Source organism: Perognathus longimembris, chromosome 5 (assembly GCF_023159225.1).
Source record: "Perognathus longimembris pacificus isolate PPM17 chromosome 5, ASM2315922v1, whole genome shotgun sequence".
Classification (NCBI taxonomy): Eukaryota; Metazoa; Chordata; class Mammalia; order Rodentia; family Heteromyidae; genus Perognathus; species Perognathus longimembris.
The window spans coordinates 41833068-41858488 of NC_063165.1; the positions used below are offsets into that span (position 1 = coordinate 41833068).

General features: G+C 35.9%; 1 protein-coding gene across 26 annotated transcripts in view; it reads right to left on the minus strand.

Moving 5' to 3' along the window:
* Zbtb20 (zinc finger and BTB domain containing 20) overlaps window positions 1-25421 on the minus strand; it is a 748243-nt gene that overhangs the window by 241409 nt on the left and 481413 nt on the right. For 22 of the 26 annotated variants that reach the window (XM_048346657.1, XM_048346652.1, XM_048346655.1 and 19 more), the window contains one exon: window positions 11866-11963. The gene's annotated coding sequence lies outside the window, so the exon portion shown is untranslated. Of the gene's footprint in view, window positions 1-11865; window positions 11967-25421 lie in introns of all 26 variants that reach the window. The other 4 variants (XM_048346663.1, XM_048346671.1, XM_048346665.1 and 1 more) reach the window with 1 other exon arrangement.

A 25421-nucleotide genomic window follows, 5' to 3' on the forward strand; every position in this document is an offset into this window, starting at 1 on the left:
CTAAGAAACAAACTAAAATCCACCCTCATCCACCCCTCAAACCACCCTATTTACTTAGGATTTGTTTGGTCTGGCACTTTCCCCCTACTCTTTCCTTTCAAATCTCAGTCACTCACATTTGTTTTTCCTAGAATTATGGTGTAAATCATTCTTAACAAGCTAGCTTGAAACTTCTCTCACTCAGTAGAAACACAAAACGCCACTCTAATTGAAAGATAGAACTGTAAACTTGAAAGTCTTTCTACCCAGTTCTTCTGGGTCATTCTTCAGAAGGACATGCTGAGTTTCCACAGGAGTGGTAACCCCTGTGTCATACAGTTCACATAACATCACAGACCAAGGAAGGACAATAAAGAGATGGCACTGGTGAAAGAACACGTGGGTGGTTCCTTTATTTCCCCCAGAGGGGCACACAATCCTATGAAGCAACAACTGTACTTGCTACCTACTTTTCTCCAACTGATGGCTTACAGTCTAACCTCACACTAAAACCTTTACACATGACACAGCACCTGAGAATTCCAGCTTACCACAGGATGTAGTGTCTTCCTTTGCAACACAAGTTGAAAGCTATTTCCATTTCTGCTTTTATTAGTCATCTCCCAGTTTGAGAACTACCCACTCAATTGTGTGCTTTGCTCAAGTTGGGGAGGGGAAAAATCCCTTCACATTTAGTAGGGCCAGAAAAATTGCTATCCTATCCTGGAGCATTGTTCTTCAATCATACAGTTCCTCTAAATACAGCTGACAGCCTTTGAGATGCAAAATGCCTCACTTTAATGTAGTAGAGGTCCCCCTCACTGCATTGCCAAATCTATTTAGCAGACTCTTCTTGGAATAATCTGTCCCTAGACCTGAGGATACGCAGTGATTTTAAGCATTTTAAGCTAACGATAATGGTTAGTGCTGAGAACAGATGTACCTGGCTGTGATGTGATCTATTCCAGTAGGCATTTATGAACTGTTCATTCCTATTGACTTAGCATTTTATGTCTCTGCTTTTGCCTGGTGTGATGGTTGCATAGGGGTGTCATGTGTGTATTTTCCTGATGTGTGATGGCTGCACAGGGGGCTGTGTGTATTTTCTCAGTGCAATGGCTACACAGGGTGTTGTGTATGTGTGTTTGCCTGGAGTTATGGCTGCACAAGTGATTGTGTGACTCTCCTCCTCCCTGTTTTATGCTGGCTTGCTGGGTCCTATGTGTATCTTTTTCTTTGTGTGATGGTTGCATTTGTTGCTGTGTTAATGATGGACATTTCTAGCAATTATCTATCTACAGGGTCCTGGGGAAAAAATTGCAGTAAAATCAATAAGCAGTGCTAGACAGGCCCTTGTAAACATGAAATGACACCCATGCATAAATGCCTTTTCCTACTATGGCATGTTAAAATCCAAATGCTGCTACCTTATTGGCATTGGGATAAAATTTCTATGGTCTCTCTATCTCTTTCATATATTGCAATTGTTTGGGAGAGATTGAGATTACTGCTGGTTGGAGAGCTTTTACACATGAATCTATCTTAATAACATTTTTCACTACATTGTCCTACACATCACCTCTTAAACTCCACCGTGACTTGCTCTGGTATAATAGCTGATATTCTGAGTGAATATGACTCTCATTTATTCTTGCAGTCTCACCAAGCCCTCCCCACATGCCTCCTACATCACACACACGCACGCGCGCGCACACACACACACACACACACACTCACCCTTTCTTGCCTCTCTCTAGTCTCTCTGTATCCCTCCTGTGTTCACCAAATGGAATTGACAAAAGAAAGAACCAATGAGGTTAAAGCCTTTTGAAACCCCTGGAATACAGATGAGCTGGGAGGCATCTGGAAACAAAACCAGACACTTGAAATCAAAGAGACAAGTAAATTACTATCCTAATCTAGGAAGAATAACTAAAGGTGTCAGTGGGGTTCCATTGATAGCACTTGGCCTAGGGCCAGAATGCCAAGGGTTCAAACTCCACACCAGCTTTGGGCTCAGACCCAACACTTGCCACTGCAGGGCGCAGCAGCCTGCACAGCAGTGCTGAAGGTGTCAGCCTTCTGCAGTGAGCTTAAGTCCAAGTCCTCTTGCTTGTCTGCCATTGCACCCTGTAAGGATGGAGGGTATCCTTCTTCTAGCTTCCTCTTTGGTGCCTTTCTCTATAGATCCGGTTATGGAGGAAGAGTGCTCAGCAGGTGAAGCTCTTAGTATCAATATTATTCAATTAGGGAAGTGCCCTTTTTCTATGAGGCTGCTTGCAGGAATGAAGTGTATATAAGAAAATCCAACTCATTCCACTGTATTCTCTTCTCCCAAGGAAAGAAGAAAAGAAGAGGGGGAGGGAAACCTGGTGTCTGTCCTAAAGATTCCTTCATCAATGCAAAAAGCTAAGTTTGGAAACCTAAACCCATGTGTCTAAAAGAAAGGAAATGTTTTCATTGGAACAGCTTACATGTCTGGTACACTTGCATAGAAACTATTGCATAGCATTTTAGAGCTAAAATTGCTATAAAATGCTTAATACAGTAAGAATAATTATGAGATTTTGCACGCACAGCTGGTATACAACTAGAGTCTAAGCCACAGATTCAATGGAGCATGGGAAAACCATTTATAAAAATTCCTGGTATGCCAGTTTAACTCACCATCAACAGGGCCTATCAACACTTCCTCAATTCTTTAGGTGGGTAGGAAAGATACTTACCTAACAAATGCTATACTTCTCTCACGGATATCACTAGCACTTTTGTCACAGGACTTACCAACATGAACACAAAGCTTTTCTACTGAGCAAGGAGATACAAAGACAGTAAATAATGCATCAAGACAGCAAATGGCTAATCTACACAAAGTGCCACTCTATTATTTTTTTTGTTTTTTAAACACACGTATATTTGGCACTTTGTATCTTTCCTCTCGTTGTCTGATATATGAATTCTTAAGTGACAGCCTTGGTACTGGGATCATCCTCCTTGCCACAACCCACCTTTCGTTGCTTTTTCTCATGCTGCACCCCAAGGACAGTGTCTTCCTTGACTTTTTACTCCAAATTATAATAATTATTTGTTCTCTATTTCCTCTAGCTCCAGCTAATAGTCACTTGAAAAGGAACTAAAGTAATTTGCATGAGTCATTATTGGTTAATAATAACTTAGTAAAGTTTATTTCTTAATAAAAATGAAGTCCCCTGAATTTAAGAGTCATATGAGACTGCCTTTGTTGTGGCCTTTTAGAAGGTATGGAAAGGCCATAAAAGGTGAGATTAATTCCAGTCTCGCTGTATGGTTCTGTTTTTAGGAGAAGCTATTGTGGATGGGTGGAAATACTCAGGAGGGAGAGAAGGATGGAGATCACAAAGGCAGTATAGCCCATTCCAGAATGGTTCAGGGAAGTCAAGTTTGAATTCTAAGAAGTGTAGCCACCAAGTGTTTTGGCATCATCATTTCTTCAGTTGAGGAAGGAGATACTGAGGTTAGAATTTTTGGTGGTTGCTTCTAGCTCTGACACAGTCGGCTTCTCTAACAGAAGATCAGTGTGCTCTTCTGGCTTAACCACTTCCTCTAGCTAAGACCTGGTGACTGTCACTATAGATGGCTGCCATTGACTGGAAGCCAACCTAACTTAAGAGATATTGAGCCCCCAGGCAAGGTTTGAAATCTCTACTATGACCTAAATGTACTACTTTTGTGCTAGATTCTTTACACTATGGAGATAATTTTTTTACCACTTAGTTTTTTATTTATTTAATGAGCATTTTCTATATAAGATACAAATGATTCTAATGTTCCCACCCTGTGGAGGGTGTGTGTGTGTGTGTCTGTCTGTCTGTCGGTCTGTCTCTTTGTCTCTCTCACACACACACACTTCTTTTATTGGCATAAACAGTTCTAGAAATATAAAGTTATAGAAAATAGGATAAATTAAACTTATCTGACCCAGTCCAAAAGTACTCTGTGTGTTGAACAATATAACATGGTAACAATTTGTAGTGGCAACGTCTACTCATCCAATTATGTACTTCAATAGTGCAAAAGGCTATTTCTCAACATGTACTTTTGAGGTCATTAATTTGCAATGGAAGGGGACAGTTTGGGGGGAGAGAAGATATTAAAAGTAAACCATTCACTTGTGTAGGAATCTTGATAATGTTCTAGGATAAAATCTATGATTCATGCAAATAGCTTCTGGAAGAGTAAGTCATTAGACTATTTTCATTTATTATTTTTCCTTTATTTCTTTAATTAATAATAATATCTGTCACATGATGACTATATATTAAGTGTCAGGCACTTAAATATATTATTTCTTGCTGTAACAACATTGCATTATAGAAAATATAACCTTCCCTTCACAGATGTGAAAACTGGGACACAAGGAAGCAGAGAAACGTGTCAAAGATACTTCAGATGGTGAGCACAGGGCTAAGATTTAAACTGAAATCTGACTTTATTTATGCTACACAGCTCTATGACCATGCTTTGGTTATACAAGTTGAACTTTATTAAAAAAATAAATAATCTTGCTTGAATGCTTTGTTAGCAAGCAAGGAAATCACTCTTTATACTCTTTCTTCACATTAATTCACTGTATTACATATAGCATAAAGAAAATAGGAGACAGTTAAAAAATTTTAAAAGTAGATCCGGCTGTCTTTTTATATTTATTTCCAATGAGATGAATAATTAAATTTGAGGCCCTCAATCAAACTAAAAGAATGAGTTGTTTGCTATCTGAGTAAGTACTTTTTATTAATTGATCAGACATGGATAAGGTGTATTATTACAGCTATCTTTGTGAGGTATGGCTTGCATTTTTTTACTGAATATTACTTGGTGCTGTTTTTCATTTTCTTGCACTTTGGTCTTTTTTGTTTTGTTTTTATGAATTTAGTCACAGTTGGTTGTATTTTGAACTTTGTAAAAATGTAATACTAAGGAAATTTAAAAAAGAAAAAGAAAATATTTTTAAAATGATGTAAAAATCAAATCTATCCCTCACTAATTTGATTTGCAGGAAATGGAGAACAAAGTATTGTAAGTAGAATGCTTTTAAATACATCCTAATTGCTTCAATGTGCAAATGCATTGACTAAATCTAAGCGTGCATTTAACACTTTGCACTTCAATTGTGCTTATTCATCTAAGTTCTATAGATAACAATTCCATTTAAAACACACACACACACACACACACACACACACACACACACACACACACAAATGAAATAGACTTCACTACAGCCAGCCATTCCACTGTTATGGGAGCAACTATTGTTCCAGAGTTCAAGCTTTTTTTCTCAAGTCAACTCCCTTTGGACTACACAGATCATTAATCCAAACAATACAAAATAACTGATAATTGACTGTGCCTACTCCTTTTCCTCATCGACCCTCCCCTCTATTTTCTCTTCAGTGAAGAGCAGGTGAAGTGAGGGGGCAGGACAGCAATGTTTCCCATAGCCAGGCCACCTAACTATGAGCAGAGTACATAGGAACAACCTCATCACCTAGTGAGCATGTGAGAGAGACACATTTCAAGTTCTCTCCCTACAGCAAACCAGTTGACTTAATGTCTGTTGCAATGGAACTCAGAGTTCTCCATTTTAAACCCATTCCCAAGTACATTCTATCCTACTATGTCTTGAAGGGCACTACTGGCTTATGAATTTCAGCTCTATGACTCTGCATCAGGGGAAGCCTTGGTATTTTGTACTCACATGCAAAGTCTCAGTCATTAAGATGCATATACCAGTACAACCAGCTATTATAATAGACATTGACTCTGGTAATAGTAGCCCAAGGCTTAGCCAGAGCTAAGATATGCAATATTTTATTCAATCCCCACAATAAGAACTATGAGATAAGGATTGTTACTACTCTCAACTTTCCCTTAAGAAAATTGAGAATTAGAGAGAATTAGTATTTGAGTGTGAAACTGGTAACTTAAAGAGGTCTTTAGAATGACAACTATTTTAGTTGCAAAAAAAAAAAGGAGTTGTAAAAAACATGTTTTTGAACCATGTTTACTGCAAAAAAATGCTCTTAACTTAAAATCATCATTTGAAAAGCCTTGCCTAAAAGCTACTACAATTGATTAAAATACCCAACAAGAACTGTAACCAAGTGACTTTGTCCTTATTTTATAAATTCTAAAATAAACTAAATAGAACTATTAATCCTTCCTTAGTTGGTTCAATGATCATGCAATTTACTTGAAACTGAGGTAACAGAGATTCTGAAAAAGGAAATGAGCTTGGTGCAAATGGTTTTGGAGTTAACTTGAATAGTTAGTGGAGGTCTGAGGGAGTAAGAGAGGTTCATTCTGGCAAAAGGAAGAGAGGGGAAGCCTGGAAACTTTTAGTTATCAGAACTTTGCCACTGGCTAGTGTAAGGAGTTTAGATTTTAAAGATCACATTTTTACTTAGCCAGTTTTGTTAGAAAAGGGGCAGATCAAGTTACCTGTATGTTGTAAACTGATAAAAACTATATGGCTCATTTTTCTAGCTATGTGTGGGTTTTTTGTTTGTTTGGTTTTGCTTTTTATTTTGTTGTTGTTTTCTTTTTGTCCAATTTGTAGGTAGAATACTAAGTAGGTTAAGTTTGTTCAATTTCACATAGAGTACCTAGTTCAGTCTACTCTTCAGAAGGGCGGCTGATATATTTCTCAGTAGTATTTATTTCACTTTCAAAACACAAGTCTACAATTGAATGTGTCCTTTATTTTCATCTGCCTCAATTACTCAAAATGTTATTATTTGGTTAACAAGCTTAATGAGAGAAATTTAGAATTTATTTTATTTTATTTTTTATTTTTTATTTTTTGCCAGTTTTGGGTCTTGGACTCAGGACCTGAACACTGTCCCTAGCTTCTTTTTGCTCAAGGCTAGCACTCTGCCACTTGAGCCACTTCTGGCCGTTTTCTATACATGTGGTGCTGGGGAATTGAACCCAGGGCTTCACGTGTACAAGGCAAGCACTCTTGCCACTAGGCCATATTCCTAGCCCAGAAATTTAGAATTTAAAGACAGTTGGAAACATATGGGTAGACTTTTTCTTTGTGATGAAAAATTATTTCACATGTATGTAAATATGATTTGAGCCTATAAATGGCAGAGGTGAGAAGAAATGAAGTTCTAAAGAAAACAAGGGTTTGGAATGAGAAGTGGAGAAATAATAAGGAATAAAAGCAAAGGTTCAGGTAAGAAAAAACTTACATCTGTATATCACTATATTTCACAAGATGAAAAATTATAATTAGACATGTCATCTTTTCTTATATTGTTATTACCAAATTTTGGATTTATTATTTAGATTATTTGTTGTTTACTTAAAACTTATTTTCTCATCAACAGAGTATTTTTAGAGCACTTGGAAAGCTTAAATAAAAGGCCAAATAAAATACTTTATTTCAAATTCTTCATCACATTTTAATATATTCCCTTCAATTGTTATCAAATATTTCTACTTTAATAATTTGGGATAATGTTAGATTTACATGTTTGTTTCTATAGACTAAGTTATTTTCAGTTATATTATTTTATAAAGTATTTCCTTGAAACTTCTTTAAAATACTTTTAAGAACTACGTACTATACACACACGCACACACACACACACATATATAGTATATGTAAGGTAATATATGGATGTTTTATAATTTGCTTAGTAATTCCTGTAATTTTGAATAAAGATATTTTTCTCTTCTTTTACTTTTTAGTGATATTATAAAGAACATTTCTGCATTTAGAATTTGTCTCAGATTTCCTACAGATAGATGTTTATAAGTGAAAACATTGGGTGAGAGGGCATAGTTTAGAAGATAGGTTTTGAAGATACATGCCATATCATTTTGCAGAATTTTGGGTAAATACTTATCTCTCACCCTCATAATGAAGTGCCTGTCTTACTGTGCAATTTAACAGTATTCAAATGTATTTTTTTATAAATACATCATTGAATACCAACAGGTTATAATAGTTATCATATATTTATTAGGCATGTGTATTTGTGTGCGTGTGTGTGTGTGTGTGTGTGTGCATGCGTGCATGTACACCAGTTGTAAGCTTGAACTCACAGTTTAAAAAGCTCAGGGCGCTGTCCCTGAGCTTTTGTAGTCAAAGCTAAGACTCTACCATTTGAGCCATAGCTCTACATTTTGGGGGGTACTTAATTGGAGATAAGAATCTTTCAGGTTTTCCTACCTGGGCTGGCTTCAAATTGGGATCCTTAGATCTCAGTCTCATGAGTAGGCAGGATTACAATCATGAGCCACCAGTACCTGGCTTATATTTCTTTTTCCTAATTAAAAAATATTCTTTCAGTTGTTCTGTTTGAACTAACATGAATCTCCGAATCTTCATACCTTTTGCTTCTACTTTATCTCTATCTTATGAATGTTTTAATTCAGATCTGCTTGGTCTATATTGCAACTCTATCCAGTTATGATCCATTTTGTGCAACAATGCCCAAAGTACTTTTGAAAATAGTATTTTTATCCTATCAGTCCTGATGAAGAATCTGTAGTAACTCCTAGTTACTTATCAACCAAATCCAATTGCCTTGTTAGGGGAACACTTGTGTCTTTCTTGGATATTGTCTCATCGGTTCTACTGAGTAACAGGGTATTGCCATATGGGACCTATATGCAGTTGGGGTTGTATATGTAGGTATAGGTATATAGACAGCCAGCCAGGTACAATTTAGAATACAGAACACACACACACACACACACACACGTGTGCGTGTGAGCATGCACAAGCAGAAGACTTTACAGAGCAGCAATCCTAACGTTCTACATTTAGCAGCAAAACAACTGCCTAACATTCAGTGTTAGTTCACCTACCCACATCATAGAAGCAGTTAAATGATGGACCTAGAACTAGACACCAAGCTCCCTGATTCTCATTTCAGTAGCTTTTAACCAAAGAAAGGTAAAAATTATTTTTATAACTTAAAGAATGGAAACAGCTAGGAAGACAGTTTAATTTCAATCTGTTGTTATGTTTAAAGATTGTTAAAAATCATGCCACATAGTTGACTTGAGTGCTCTCATAACACAAATAATATGTACTTCTCATAAATCAGTCAAATGTATCACTGATATTTTCATAAAATTTGCACATCAGCAAATGACCCAGTTTATAATTGCTTTATTTTTTACTATTCTATATTGTTTTATTTAATCAGCTTTGCTACAGAAGGAATAATTTTATTCTACAATGTTGCAGTTCATCATTAAGATTCTTGGTACTATCAGTAAAAAGTTCTATTTTTTTTTCCAGGAAATCTGTATTTCCTTTGACTGCATTTGGGGATTTAAGAATTACCCTTAAAAAGTAAAACAATATGAATTACTTCAAAATGCCTCCATTTAAGTGATAAACAACATGAAGTATTCTGAAAGAACTTAGGCTAATAGCTACTTAATATAGTATACTTGCTGCCATTTAGTTACTAGTTCATATTTGAGAATCACATATTATTTGCCAAAAGAATTTTAGCAGTAGTCACTGTTTTAAGTTGCTTGGGGGTTTATTATTTGAAGGGAGAGGGATGTAGAAAGTGCAAATGCAGAATAGCTACGAATGGGACTAAATTGAAGGGAAGGTCATTGATTGCAAAGGGCTGGTTCAAAAAGTACGTGTACAGAAGAAATTACATGAAGTATTCATTAAATTATAAGGAAGATAGTTTAGAAAATTCATGATTTAAATGAAATGGTGAATTATCCAGTAGCAAAGAAAGACTCAAAAAGAGATTCTGTCTATGTTTTCATTTTATTCTACATATGCAGAAAACATGCTTATTTATTTAACATTCAATAAGTACCTATTAAGCATCCAATTTGTTTTATAACCATTTTATTATCCAAAATAAGTGATGTAGCTTTTTGTGGCTTGCTTTTTGTTGGTGTCTCAATAAAAACTAATAATATTGTATAATTGACATAATGTATTACAAAAAACAACAAGAAACTGGATGATAGGAAGAAGATGGTAAAGTAAGAACATCTTAAGACACTTAATTTTGTAATTAAAAATATTTTTTAGAAAAAGTAGGAATAAGCATTATCAGTACAAGAAATTATGTTTCCAAATTGCTAGGCTGACTGTAAGTAATCAAAAACATAACCATTAAACTAATAAACTAATTGACTATCCCTAATACCACTATTTCAACATAATGCTACTTAGTGGTTTAGTAGTGCAATATGACAGGAAAAAGCAACTGAACATTTTAGAATTTAAATTTAAGATAAGTAGCATCTATATTTACTGATGATATAAATGTCCATATAGAAAACCTAAGAGAATTTTCTAGTTTAATTGTTAAGAAGTAATAAGGGGATTAGCAAGGTTTCAAAATATATACCGACAATAATCTATAGACAGTAAAATGGAAAACTTATTCTACACCTAACTGTACTGAAATCTAAGCTATATGGGAAAAATTCTAATAAAATCACCTCAAGACTTTTACAGAGAAAACCAAATATAATTTAAAACAACATAAAGGAAATTCTGAATAAGTACAAGGATAAAGTTGATGAACAGAAACACATATAAAATTGTCTATGCATGTCCAGATTATTCTCTAGAGTTAATGTAATTACAAATAAAAAAATGCAGTGTGGTGGTTAGCAAAATTGACTGACCAGCCCTTAAATCTATATTGAATAGCAAAATTCCAAAAGAGCCAAGAAAATATAAAAAAAAAGTAAACTCATAGAAATTTACCTTACCAATAGTAAGCACATTATAAAATTATGGTAATTCAGATACTATTGTATTAGCAGAGATTTATTTTAAAAAAGCTCATTGGATACAAGAAAGAGCATAAAACAAATGTGATGTAGGCAAATGATGATATTGCATATTAGTCATTAAGCATGACTAATTTGTTAAATGGTGCTGGAATAATTTGATTATCCATATGGAAGAAGAATAAAATATGATGCATGTAAGGTATTACAAAAATTAATTCCGAGAAAACTACTAAATATGAAAGGAAAAACGTTAAACTGTTACAAGAGATATGGGTAGGAGAAAGCAAGCCTGTAATGAGTCTAAGGCAGGCAGGTGAAAAGCTCAAGGCCAACCTGATCTATACAGGGAGATCCTATCTTAAAAACAGCAAAACAAAACACAATTTTAGAAGAAAATAATAAGTTGTCTTTAAAACTTTGGCATATGGGAGAATTTCTTAAATGACAGAAACACAAGCAATACAAAATATTACTAAGCTTAAGTATGTTAAAATTAGAAGTATTTTAAAAGATAATGTCTACTAAAAGCTCAATTAAATGTAATTGTAATTCCTATGGTCCAAATGAAAAACAATCCAAAATATTACTACAGCATCAACACCACCAAAAACAAAGCAAAGCAAAACAAAACAAAAACACTCCATAGTAACAATAGTCAAACAACCCAATAGAAAGAAAAATGGACAAAGATACCAATAGGGAACAAACAGGAGGAAACCCCAATGAAGTATATGGGAAAAAAATCATAAATGAGATAAAAGTCATTAATAAAACTACTTATAATAATAGAAGTCAGAATAGTTTTGCTTATTTCTCTGAGGAGTCTTCCCAGCTGCAAGATGTAATAAGGCATAATGCATCAAGGAGAACATTCTCAACTCATTTCTTAAGTCCATGTAAACTTCTAGGCTTTCTTAAATGAATGACTGAAGGCGTGCACCATTGACACAGTCACAAAAGTCATCCATTTAGGTTCTTTAGCAAGTGAAAGGAGCCAAGGACCTTACTCATTTGAATCAACAGATACTGATTATCAGGCATCAATATTGCTATATTCTCCTATGAGTTTCACCTCTGGTTTCAGAAAAGGAGACACTGTACCTTTCAATGCCGTGTTTCAAGTCCACTGTACGATGAGTGAGGTGTTACTCCAGCCAATTCTCTTTCTCTCACACAAAGAGGAAAAGTGCCAGCCACGGCTACTTCCATCACCAGCCATGGGTACAGATGTTCAAAAAATGCAAAAAGAAAAACAAAACAAAATGAAAAACTTCAAAAACAAGTTTTACATACATGAAAAATAGAGGTCATAATTACCATAGCTGCAAATGATATATTATACATTTACCTCTTCCCTTAAAGAAAAAGTATAAAAAGAAAAAAAATGATGTTGTAACAGTATTTTATTGGCACAAAAAACTGCATAGACCAACTCAAACATGGATTGAAGTAGGAATAAAACACATTTCTGTTGATCTGAGAGATTAGTTTCATCTCTAGGAATGATAGTATATAACCTCTTTAAATGAATACTTATGAAAGGAAAAGACCCACTTGAAAATATGTTTTCAGATATAAGATGGGAATAGAGACTTTCTTGAAAATCTTCTAAGAAAAAATATAAACTGAAATAAAAGTTCCTTATCCTACTCGGACAAAATACAGCTCAGGAAGAAATATCTTCAGACTATCCAAAGGTACATTTTTTAGTTAGCACAGTCAATATCAACTCCCAAGTTTCTTCAACAGCAAATGCCCTTAGATGTAAGGAAACCAACGGGAAATTAGGAAATAACGACCATCCTTGTTTAAAAGAAAGCGCGGAACTGAATCTCCGACCTTGGTTTAGGCCTTGCTTTTCCACAATCCTGTCATATATTTTGCTTTATCTTATTAAACATCTTTGGATATCAGCATCCATACCTCTTAAGTGATGAGCTATAAAGTCAGCCAGATCAACCATTCTTTTCTCATGATAAAATTCTATAACTAGTGAAATTATTCCACTATAAAAATCTCTCTTCTCATCTTACTTTCTTAAAATAAATAGAAGATCATATAAGTAAAAATAAAAATTTGTACAACTGGGTGGGTCAACATATGCCTGAAATCCAGGCACCAAGGTAACTGTTTAAAGCCAGACTGAGCCAAATTGGGCTACAAAACTATACCCTATCTCAAAAAGCATACAAATAAATAAACAAAGAAAAAAACCATGAAAACACACACACACACACAACTATGAATGGAGATCATCTTTCTTTCCTATTTTTGCCATTATCGATTCCCTAGTGTCTATTTAAAAAGAAAATTCTCATAAAAAGATTTTTATTTCCTCCCCACCCCCAATCAAAAACAGCATATCATTTTTTTGCCATTTAAGTTCTATTAAGAAAGAAAACACAAAATCATTATAGGAAACCTATTAGGAACTTTAAAAAGAAAGAAAGAAGTCAGTAAAACTCCATTTAAAATTTGAATTGCTCATGCACATATTTTTTTAGCAGAAACTCTGAATTATTGCCTAAAGCTCTCTTCACTTCCTTCTCTAGGAACAAGGCTCCTTTCTCAGTCTTTCCATCTGTCCTCAGAGGTGGTGTTTCAACAAGTGGAGGTATAGATTACAAAGTGAGATATTTGGGATGGGAGTAAAAACGCCTCATCTGGGAGATAGCACTGTGGTCAATTTTCCAAATCTTAAAAAAAAAAAAAAAAAGAAATTAAGGGCCTACCACTACTTTGGGAAGAAATTTGGTTCTCATGGCTAAACAATGATAATCATTTTTGCACAATACTTTTTCAAAATAAAAGCATCTCCAGCACCAATCATAAAACAAGTCTGAGAAAGAAAGTTTTTCATGTGAATGTTTAAACCAGACCAGACACTATCACTGTACCCTTCACAGACCTGAAGGGTCTAAAAGGAATACAAGGCATCTGACACCTTAGAGAACAAGAGACTCTCAATGTTATGAAAAAGCCCAAGTCTTAGGGCAAGCGCTCCATTGTTCCAAGCTGTGATATCCTATGGCATCCACAAAGCAGAAAACATGGGGGGAGGAGCAGGCAAGGATCCTATTACAAGCTCCAGCCAGGCTCTGTCTGCTCCTGAGGCCAGACCTACTGGACTGTATATTCTGGGTCTTTGGGGTGGGGGGTGGGAGGGGAGAAGGGCTCCTCCACTAGACCATAGTCAGAAGTTGCAAAGTGTTTGAGCACTCCCTGCTGGCAACTGAGATTGGAGGTGACTGGTGATGTCTTACAGGGCTGCCTAACATTTCTGTGAGAAGGCTGATAGATTATTCAGAGCTTTCAGAAGACAAGAGCAGACTCTGATTAGGTATAAATAGCTCTAGGTATCATGCTGAAGCAGAAGTGGGTATAGGAGAGGCTACCAACAGAAGGAACTCCCAGAACTGGCAGAAACTCTGTGTAGCTGTAGTTAACAATGTTCAGGCATGTATACATGGGAGTGGGGAGAAGAGCAGATGCAGGAGACAATGGATTTCAGTGTAATACCTCCTGAAAGAGCAATCCTTGGATGGTTCCATCTAGTCACAGCATTAATGCTTGACTAGAATCCCATCCATAAGTCTGAGGGAATAGACTGTCCACTATGCCATTTTACTCAAGCCCTAGTTAAATGATCTTTCTTAAGCTGCACTGGCCTGGGGAAAAAATATCGGTATCTCCCTTGTGCTTTGTCAGGGTTCTTCCTTTATAATAAAATGAAGGTCAAATGGCAGCCTGCTAGAAGAAGTACTATTTCACTTTCAGGAATAACTTGCTTGTCATCAACTTGTTAAATGCAACAGTCAAGCATTGCTCTGACATGCTCAGTATCAGCAAACTTCAGCAGATAAAGGGTCTAGAACAGGAAGATGCTACAGATGCTTTACTTTAGAGGGAGGCTTAGCAGAGCCAAAACGTCAGCAGGGCCTGTTTGTTCCATACTTTCCATCAGGCTCTGTGAAAGAAATGTTAGATTACTGCAATGACAAGTTTGTGACAAGCAAGTCATTTGTGCAACTGGTGCACTCCTGTTTTTATCTGTTTACCATTCAGACTTGTGAATGCCATTTCAAGCACTCACAGGATTTCTGGCTTCCATTAAGGGGAAATGGTTCCTCCATGTTTAGAATTTTCTGCCTCAAAGAGAATTACTAAGCAATTATTTATCCCTGTGGTCACAGTGTCACACAAAAGCGCTCTGAGTTGTTTTGTTGGACTCTGAATCATGAAATGGAGTCCCAAAGACTGGATAGCTTGGAGCATCAGAAATTTCTCATCTAGTTTATTGGAATGACTACAAAGCAAGCCTGTGAGAGTCAATAAAATTGTGGCCAGCTTGAAATACCTTGCTCTTTTGCTCTGGGATCATATATCAAGGCCATATGCTTCCAGGCACATAAACTCACTTGTAGCAAGTAGAACCTCTGAAGCTAAGGCCTGGCTATGTTGCAGACACAGACCATGGAATCTAACATATGATAGTTTTGGTGACAAGGGCAGCTCCGGCTGTTGAACAGGGAATTTACACTGCCTTCTCCCTATAATATAAGGGTAACTAGAGGGCCAACGAGAAACCAGAAAAATCTTTAACCATGTCAGAGAAAGTAATAATAGAAAATAACACTTGGGATAATTCTCTCTAGGCTGATTTTTTTTTCATAGTAAATGGAGACCCTGGCTGATCTGGGAAAAAGAATTCAAAAAGTGAAAAAGTACCTTCAGAAATTATGAAAAGAATAGCACTCTTGAAATGCCATGTATTATTTTTGGATTTTGATCATTAAATTTGTCAAACACTTAATATTTTCTGGTATTAAATTTATAAATAATTCTGAGGCTAATATGTAAATAATCCAGCAGCCTGTATTGAAATCAGGCACCAGCTGTCCTGAGGTTTTAAAGCAGTATCACAGATTTAACATCTGGGGAAGAAAGTCAAAACTAGAGTAGAGTGTTTCATGTCAAATGGCCAGAAAGAATAGAACAATGTTAACTAAGACACAAACTTAGAATGGGTGGCTAATGAATATTATAGAAAATAGTCAGTACTTGCTGGATAAAAACTTCTTGTTGTTAATCTTTTGTCAGATGTTACATATGTTATACAACTTGCATGTATAATTTAAACTTTTCACTACTCGTTGGCATATGCATTCTTATTTCTTTCAATTGTGGGAACCAAAACATAGCAGTTTAAATACATTATCATAAATAAGTATGGAGCAGAGATCTGAAATTGGTTCTCTTGCTCCAAAGCCCATGTACTGCTAACATTGAAGAGCTAGAGTCTTCCCACTGACTTCAAAAGACTTTTCTTTCTGGTTCACTGGAAATATTTTAATTTGTAAATGCAGAGATTTGAAAATGATGTTTAAAATGAGTGAGAAGATTCTGCTCTTGGCTGAGTAGGTCTGTAAGAAAGCTGACTTTATCAAGATACCATTCTATTCCCTTGACGGCTTCTTGCTTGAATGCACTGGGGAAGTGGTAGAAGGGATTTCCATCTAACACACATCTCTGTGCAGTGAAGGCTCAGTGTTTGGCAGTGTCACTCTGTCCACACTAATTCCTTCTTCCCTCTTCACACACAGAGCTTTGGTTTACCCTAGCCTATTGTCTCCAATGCTACCTCCAGAGAGCCTCCTTTTGCCACACAACGGTTGTCCTTTTTAGGTGAGGGCAAGTTGTGGACACTTTTCTCACCACGACAAAGATTCCTAAAATTGTTAAACTTCAAACTTTACACAATATATCAATTGCTCAGTTTTCTGCTTTGCTTTTTAAATGTTAGTATTGCTTCCAGTATGTATGCAATTCAGAGGTATACAAATCGCGTCTGTAGGCAAGACTTTGCAGCTACTCTATCTTAAAGTGAACATGAACTCAAGAAAGGGAACCTCTGCCTGAGGCACATTGCCTGAATGTTACATGTCTACACATCTGGTAGTGCTTTTCCTGTATGGGTGGCAAAGAATATGCTCTGTGAGATATAGATTAAATATTCTGGCATTTGTGTTCAGAATGGCTCACCAAATGTTTGAGCTCAGGCCTATTGATTTTTCATGATGTTTCTACAATTTTAACTTCTTGGGGTCTGCCAAGCACAGAATTCCTTAAAGCTATTGAAAAGGCTTCACACATGTAGAGTCATGATCACAGGGCAGAGATTGCTAAAGAATATCACATTCCCAGGGTTGTAAAGTCATGATTTAGTACAAAGTTTGCTCATATTGACCACTCTGCTTCTGATCACTACACCAGTAGCATGGACTACTCATTCACAGGCAGCCCCAGCCCACTTTAGAACAGACATTGTCAGATTGTTCTTTTTAATATTGAACTTGAACCTGTCTTCCTAAAATTTCCCTCACTGCTTCTAGTTCTTTCTCTTCCCATCTTCTAGTCTGGAGGGTTTCAAAAAAATCAATACTTTAATGCTTCATTTAATAACCACCCTTCTGCATATCATATACCAAAAACTGGGTGTAGATTGCCTTGTCACCCACTTCTCATCCAATTTGAGTTGAATTCCCAATCTAAGGCTCTCACAAGCCTGAGGGAAATGAATGGCTGTCACTCTACCCTTTGTTTCATTTCCATTATATGTAGGTAATACATGTGGCAAAGCACAAAACCTTGTTTTTTTTCTGTCCTAGTTTGTGGAAAATCTTCCTTGACAACATCAGACAGATTTGATTGACATGGCTATTTATAAGGTGAACAAATAACTTATTGTCCAAATGGGGACACTTTGAAAATTGAAAAGGCTTTATGAAAATTACATCAAGACTATAGGCTTAAACCAGAACTATCCCAGGAATACCTACATACTTTGCATAAGCCTTTATTTCATAATCTATCTCTGTGGATGGTACATATTTGTTTCCATCTGTTTCTCCCACCAATCTGTGACAATTCCTTGTTATATACTTGTATTTACCTGTGTTTTTTCAGTTCCTAGAAAAGTAAGCCAGGTGCCAGTGGCTCACATCTATAACCACAGCTACTCAAGAGGCTGAGATTTGAGGATTGCGATTCAAAACCAACCAGAGCAGGAAAGTCTGTCAGACTTTCATCCCCAATTATTTATCAAAAAGCTTGAATTAGAGGTGAAGCTCAAATGGTAGGGAGGCTAGCATTGAATAAAGAAAACCAAACGAGAAACAACAACAACAAAAACTAAGGGATAGTATCCAAGCCCTGATGTCAAGCTCCAGTATTGGAATGAATGAAATGTATATGTGTAAGTATTTGAACTGAAGATTTCTTTTTCTCTAATTATGCTTTGTAGGCCTCTCTCCTTAATTTACAGTGAATGCCACCATTACATATTGGCTTTTTTTAAATTCAATTTAATTTTATTGTCAAGGTGATGTACAGAGGGGTTACAGTTACATACATAAGGTAGTGAGCACATTTCTTGTCAAACTTGTTACCCTCTCCTTCATGTATCTTCCACTTTTCTTCCCCCCAAGCCCCCAAGTTGTGTAGTTAATTTCCAAAATATTGTCATGTGAATATCATTGTTGCATTGGCTCATGCTTTGTCCTTTGTCTCACCATTTTGATGTTCCTCTTCCCTTCCCTAATTCAGATAAACGTATACACTATATCCAGGGTATCAAAATCAAATACAGTGACAACAGGGGATAAACCATTGGAAAGAAAAATGAAAGAAAAAAGAAATAATTTCATATAGTACATTAAAAATAACAACAACAATGAAAAAACCTCTTGTTTCCATATCTTGGAGTTCATTTTACTTAGCATCATCTTATAGGATCATATGTACATACCTATTGCACTATTATGATCCACTGCTAGGACTATCCTATTAGACATGTACTAATTATTACCAATGAGAGAAACTATGGAATCTATGTTTCTTTGGGTCTGGCTCACTTCACTGAATATGAATTTTTCCAAGTCTTTCCATTTCCGTATGAATGGAGCAGTCATAAAAATGTTAGTCTTTCTGATGGAAGCACAGAAATGCATTGTGTATATATACCACATTTCCTCGATCTATTCATATACTGAGGGGCATCTGGTTTGGTTCCATATCTTAGCTATGGTAAATAATACTGCAATGAACGTGGTTGTGCTGGTAGGTTTAGTGTGGTCTTGCTTGTGAACCTTTGGGTAAATACCCGGAAGTGGGATTGCTGGGTCATGGGGGAGTTCTATGAATATCCTCAAAGAAACAACTACCACATTGATAAGTGGGATAAAGACTTAGAGACTTCTCTGAATAGGAAAGAAAAATGGCCAATAAACACAGGAAGAAATGCTCAACATCTCTGGCCATGATAGAAATGCAAACCAAAACAACATTGAGATTCTATCTCATCCCAGTTAGAATGACCATTATCAAGAAATCTAATAACAACAGATGCTGGTGTGTGTGGGGGGGGGGGGTGGGGGGGAGATGTGGCCAAAAAATAATGCTACTACACTGTTGGTGGGAATGCAAACTTGTTCAACTACTCTGGAAAGCAGTATGGAGGTTCCTCAAAAGATATGTTGGCTTATATTGTTGCAGAATAATCAAAATGACGTTACTTCATGCACACAGAAATGGGATTGTTTGAGTATACTGGTAACGGTCTTGTCTTGGCATGCATTTTGACACCAAAAAAGAACAAATAAATAAGAGTAATAATTTTTTCTTCAAAAGTTGATTTCACTTTTAAAAGGTAAAAACACTAAACAATTCATTCTAATATTTTTCACAAATAAAGTTTTTAGGTGATACAATTTCATATTTGTAGTACATCAGTTATTATCGGAAATGTTGGTAGCAGTGTAATTCTTTTCTCTCCACTAAAATGTTGGTGGCACTTTATATTACTTTCTATCTGGTCAAATTCTTTTAAAAGGCCTGCTGGCTTTTGGAGTAAGTTTTTACATCTAAGTAACAAGGGCTTTAAAGAAACCAGGAGAGGGAAAACAGACAAACTAACAGACAAACTGAAAACAATAAACCACTTAACTCATTTCTTTCCATCTTTTGTATACATTTAGACCATTCTTGAAAGATCTGAGCCCATCCTTTCTTATGTTAGATACTTGTGAAGATGATAACCACCTTATCAGTGTTTAGAAGCCTCTCAAGAAACCACAAGTATGAAACCTAAAATTTCCTGCTATGGTATAAGTATTTATATAATTTTGTTATTATGAAATGTTGGTGAAGATGAGAGAAAAATTCCATTTCTTTTTTCCTACAATTTGCTTAAAAAGCAGGTGGTAGGTAGCTCACTACTTTAACCCTATTTTTTCTACAATGAAAATCTTACAGTGCCTTTAGCTTTTCCCTAAAGAACTTTTCCTCAAAACGTTAAATTTAAATTTTATTGGGAGGGATTTAATAACTCTCTCTCTCTAATATGCTTATAGCCAATCTTAAGTGAATTCAGAGCAAGCATGATTAAGTGTCTATGCTTAGAGGAAACAGGAGAAATACCTTTTTTCTGCATGATTATAATACAGTCTGTTATTATAGTGGTTAACTTTTAATTTTATATTTCCTACTCATTATTAACTTTCTATTCCCCTACCTGTAGATGCTATCTTGCCTATAGAATTAGTCACTAATTTCAATTCATCATAGACATCTACCAAGCTATAATGAGCAACAGAAAATGGAAGACTTGCAAGACATTCCTAAAGAAGCAAAGTTCCATGACCAGTCTTGTAGTTTTAAATTTATAGGCAAAAAGAGACAATCCTATTAAAAAACAAAAACAAAACACAGCCCACCAAGGGTTGGGGATTTAGCTCTGTGGAAAAGCACTTGTGGAAAGTGCAAGGCCCTGAGTTCAGTCCTCAGCTATGCCAAAAACCAAACCAAAACAAAACCCCCCCACCAAACTGGGTAGACATGCTCAGGTGTGGGGGTTACTTCAGTACCTATTAGTAGATGTAACCTAGTAGAGTTATATGAAATTTTATATATGCGATGAATGAAAAGTGTAGGAATTGACACTTTTGAGGTTTATTTTCCCTCTTAATCGCATTTGTTTATTCCCTATCTTACTTAGTGTTCAATTCAAATGGCTGTTTTCTTCTTTGAAGAGGTTGGCTATACTCATGCTTCAATGTTGTTCTTTGGATATTATATATAAAGCACTGTGCTTGGGAAACATTCATCCCCCATCCTATACAGCTAAAATAATAATTTACAACCATTTAGAAATTCTGGTTGTTAATATGATTTTCCATTATTGTTCCTGTCTCTTCCTTCAAATACAATCTTAAATTAAGGCTGATTTTATTTTTCAATTTTGAAATACCCCTACCAATAACTAGAATACACTGGGATAACCAATACTGGAAAACATGTGTTGAGATTATAAAGACAATCAAGCCAGCATTCAGGATTGATTCCAAAGGTATATCTCTCTCTCTCTCTGTGTGTGTGTGTGTGTGTGTGTGTGTGTGTGTGTGTGTGTATGTGTATTTCCATTTTATTATTCCCTTCCCTGTAGTTCATTTTTTGAGAATTCTAAAGTGCTTAATGCAAAATTAATAAGTTAGAAATCTTTCTCTATTTTGTCATTTAAGGAAAAATTCAATGGAGGCTCTGCTAGATATGTAGAGATATATAACGGTTTTAGCATTGTTTGAGTCTAGCAGAGTCTCAGTGGGTCAAGAAATTAGACAACATATTAGCATGGCATTATGTCTTGGTATGATCCAAGGTTTGGAAAATCAGTTTTACAAGAGCTTTCCAATGTTATTTCACAGAATGGGAATTAGCATATCATGTCACCTTGTAAGATAGAATACTAAAATACTGTATTCAGGTACATTTTAAAAAATCTTTATTGAAAAGGTGATGAGCAGGTGGTTACAGTTACATAAGTAAGATAATGATTACATTTGTTTTTAAACACTGTTAACCTATCCCCCATTTTCTTCCACTTACCCCTCCCTAAAGCTCTCCTCATCAAGTTGTACCCCACCAAGTTGTAAGGTTCATATCCAATTTAGTGTCAAGTGAGTATCATTGTTGCATTAGTTCATCCTTTGAGCTGCTATGATTCCCTTTCCCTTACTCTGGTGGGAAGAGACACAGGTACAGAAAACTTGTCATAGCGAGAATCTGGAACCAACCCAGATGCCCCTCAGTAGACGAATGGATCAGGAAAATGTGGTACATATGCACAATGGAATTTTATGCCTCTATCAGAAAGAATGACATTGTCCCATTTGTAAGGAAATGGAAGGACTTGGAAAAAATTATACTAAGTGAAGTGAGCCAGACCCAAAGAAACATGGACTCTATGGTCTCCCTTCCTGGGAATAATTAGTACAGGTTTAGGCAAGTCATAGCAGAGCATCACAAGGCCCAATAGCTATACCCTTATGAACACATAAGATGATCCTAAGTGAAATGAACTCCATGTTATGGAGACAATTGTTATATCACAGTAGTAACTACTTTCAACGTCCCATGTGTATCTGTAGCTTCTATTATTGATGATGTTCTCGTATCACCTTCCTGTGGTTGTACCTACACTATCTCTGTAATCTTATCTGAGTATATTGGAAACCTTGTATACTGGTATTAGAAGTAGGAAATTGAAAGGGAATACCAAAATTGAGAGACACAGGGTAAAAATAAAGACAAACAACTACAAAAGCAATACTTGCAAAACTGTTTGGTGTAAGTGAACTGAACACCTCGGGGGGGGGGGGAAGGGAAAGGGGGGGGTATGAGGGACAAGGTAACAAACAGTACAAGAAATGTATCCAATGCCTAACATATGAAACTGTAACCTCTCTGTACATCAGTTTGATAATAAAAATTTTTAAAAAACCCAAAAAAATAGAAAACAAAAAACAAACTATGGATGGGGCATAAAAAGAATCTCTTGTTTCCATATCTTGGAGTTCATGCTGGTATGCTTCATCATATATGATCCAATGCACTAAGCAAGTGGGGTTGCTGAGATACCCTGTTAAAAATATCATAGACATATTCTATTTCTTACAAATGAGAGAAACTATGCAACCTTCTTTACTTTGGGCTTGGCTTCACTTAATATAATTTTTCTAGGTCTTTCCATTTCTTTACGAATAGGGCAATGTCATTCTTTCTGATAGAGGCATATCAACTGTGTATATATATCCATCACATTTTCTTGATTCACTTATGTACTGATGGGCATCTGGATTGATTCCATGTCTTAGCTATGGCACATAATGCTGCAATGAACATGGTTGTGATGGTAGCTTTGGTATGGCCTTGTTTGTGGTTACTTGAGTAAATGCCCAGGAGTGGGATTGCTGGATCATAGAGGACCTCTACATTTAGTCTTTTGAGGAACCTCCACACTGCTTTCCAGAGTGGTTGAATAAGTTTACATTCCCACCAACAGTGTAGTATAGTAGCATTCCTCTTTGGTCACATCCCAGCCAACATCTGTTATTAGATTTCTTGATAATGGCCATTCTAACTGGTGTGAGGTAGAATTCCAGGTCCATTTCCCTCCCAAATATTGACTTCCTTTTGGCCGTGAAGAGATAAAGAAGGTGAGTGTGACAGCATCATCACCTCCAAACTAGTAACTCAAGTGAAGCATCCTAACAAACTTCCCAGGGAATTAGCCTAGAGGATCAAGTATGCTATACTAATTTATTTTTAAATTGCATTGGATATAAACATAACAATGTTATGAGTAAGCAACTTATAGACAACTATTCTAGTCCTTAATATATTTTTATATATGATCATAAAAATCTCTATAAAATCTTTCTACAAAATATAAAATATTATGTATATTTACCAGTTTTACCAATTGTTTTTTCAAATTTTTATTATCAAACTGATGTACAGAGAAGTTACAGTTTCAACCTTAGGCATTGGATACATTACCTGTACTGTTTGTTACCTCGTCCCTCATACCCCCCTCCCTCCTACCCCTTTCCCTTTCCCCCCATGAGGTGTTCAGTTCACTTAGACCAAACAGTTTTGCAAGTATTGCTTTTGTAGTTGTTTTTCTTTTCTTTTCTTTTTTTTTTTTTTTTTTACCAATTCTTATGCATGCACAACCTACTATATTTCCAATGGATAATTCCAATAGTTTCAAATATATAACTTAATATTTCATTATTTCTAATCACAGGGCCTATGACTGTTGGTTATATCAGGAGAAACTAAGAAAGTATAGGCTTTATAAATACTAAGGAAAAGTAGGTTTTTATTGTAGAGGAGTATAGAGCTGTTAATTAAGCCAATTTCTTCTAAGAGGACAAAGTCAATGGCTTCTATTCTGGCATATACACACAGAAAATTCACTATCTGCCTTATTTAAAAAGCAAATCTTTTGAGGTGAGCCTATAAAAAAAATCCTTTAGGGAAAACATCTTTATTTTGTGGGGGCCTTCTGAGTTGACAATTGGCAGGTTAGCAAGTGGCAGTGGTGAAAATCATTTATGAAAAAACTAAGACACAAAAGAAAGCTTATTAGCTAAAAAATAGAAGAGAGACAAATTTGTGAATAAACATGCCCCTGTGATTAAAAATCTATGACCATGGGGCTAGGAATATGGCCTAGTGGTAGAGTCTTTGCCTCTCATACATGAAACCCTGGGTTTAATTCCTCAGTACCACATATATAGAAAAAGCCAGAAGTTGGTTCTCATGGGGGGAGAGGGCAAGGGGGAGGGGGGAATGAGGGAGGAGGTAACATACAGTTCAAGAAATGTACCCAAGGCCTAACGTATGAAACTATAACTGCTCTGTACATCACTTTAACAATAAATAAGAAAAAAAGAAAAGAAAAAGCCAGAAGTGGCGCTGTGGCTCAAGTGGTAGAGTGCTAGCCTGGAGCAAGAAGAAGCCAGGGACAGTGCTCAGGCCCTGAGTTAAAGCCCCAGGAATGGCAAAACCAAAAAAATAACAACAACAACGACAAAAAACCCAAAAACAAAAACAACAAACTACAACCATGATATATGTCCATTTATGTCCAGTAACATTTTGTACAAGGATTGTGGATATTTCTTGGATCACTAAAATGAGAAAGCAGTATCAACAAAGCTCATCTCTGTTACAGATTTTAATTTAATAGGTGGATTTTAATTTGTGTTATACAGAACTTCTAAATGATCACTTTCAAGTCTTTCTGTTGATTATTGAAATATCTATGTGACAGATAGTACCCAAAATATCGGGGACCTGAGTTGAAACTGAGGAAGATCAATATGGATTCAAGTTAAGAATTCAAGGTTATTCCTTTGTATATCCAGAAACCAAGGTTATGTGGTGTAAGCAGGGACTAAAATTTATCTTAAGCTGGATACTGATCTCTAGGATAAGACTAATATCTAGTGAACTCTCATCTTCCTCATTCTGTTTTTGAAGTTCCAATTCCTGCTCTATTGCCATCACAAGATATGGTCAAGATTGCAGATAAGATTGAGAACTCGTAGTACTTCATAAATTAAGATGTTACTGTAAATTGGTCTCTCTCATAGACCTCACACAGCCAATATTCTTTTACTTAGGCAGGGCATGGGAAAGACACAGTAATGCATTAAATATTCAACTTATAAATAGGCTATTTTATTGCCATAATGGGAAGAACAACTGAGAAAGACTAGAAAATATACAAGCAATCTTCTTTGTCTTTCACA